Source organism: Equus asinus, chromosome 8, assembly GCF_041296235.1.
Source record: "Equus asinus isolate D_3611 breed Donkey chromosome 8, EquAss-T2T_v2, whole genome shotgun sequence".
Classification (NCBI taxonomy): Eukaryota; Metazoa; Chordata; class Mammalia; order Perissodactyla; family Equidae; genus Equus; species Equus asinus.
In genome coordinates, this window is record NC_091797.1 from 16751735 (window position 1) to 16752932 (window position 1198).

Here is a 1198-nt window from a genome sequence, read left to right on the forward strand (position 1 = left end):
GGAGGCAAGAACTGTCATGGTAGTTTGAATTGCTTAGCATCTTATTTACACGTGACTATTTGTCAGGGGAGTGGATTAACTGTGTCCTTTTTAAATCCACGCTCACTTTTTAACACTAAAAAATGCATCCCAATGTATTTGTGTACTCATGTGTTTACATTTGTGTAAGGCAGACTAAGGCTTCAAGAAAAACTGCTTCTTATAGTGCTACATATTCCTCATTGACCATGAGCTAATACTCACCATCTAGCATCCTTAATATTGAATACAAGATCCTTTACAACCCAGCCCAGTTTTACCCCCAGCTGCTCCCTCTTTCTCTCTGCATCTCTCCTATATTCCAGTTTTACTTAACTAATGGCTATTCCTCAAATATGCCATGTTCTTCAAAACCTTTTGCTATTCTGTCTATCCATTTTAGTAGTAAAGCCTATTTCTTTTTTTCTTTCTTTTTTTGAGGAAGATTATCCCTGAACTAACATCTGCTGCCAATCTTTCTATTTTTGCTCAGGAAGATTGGCCCTGAGCTAACATCCATGCCCACCTTCTTCTACTTTATATGTGGGACGCCTGCCACAGCATGGCTTGACAAGCAGTGCATAAGTCCGCACCCAGGATCCGAACTGGCAAACCGGTGAACGCCAGGCCACCAAAGCGGAACATGCACACTTAACCGCTGTTCCACAGGGCCAGCCCCAAGCCGATTTATTTTTTAACGCCTTCATCGATATCATTTCATGTGCTAGCGTTCTTAGCCCAAGACAAAATAAATCGCTGCCTTATGTTGCCTAATACTTTATAACCACTATTACACTATTTATCTGTTTTTAAACAATCATCTGCTTATATTTCTGTCTTCCCAACTAGATTCTTAACTTTCTCAAGGAGGTTAATAGACCCATTCTATATTTTGCTTAGTTTTGTGTCTCCCATAGAGCCTAGCTCAGGGCCAGTCATACAATAAACACTCAAGAAGTGTCTGTTTAATTAAGTTAAATAAGATTCTAGACACTTTTGTACAATAGATCATTTCTGTCACCCGGCTTCTTCCAATCTGCACTGTATATTCTTGAAACCAGCATTTAAAACAACTCGATGACAGAGCAAAATTCTCCCCATTGGGTGGGGAGTTTTCACCAGTCTTGCCCATTTTTTTTCCTGCAATGTCATTGACGTACCTAAACATGCAGCCTAATTC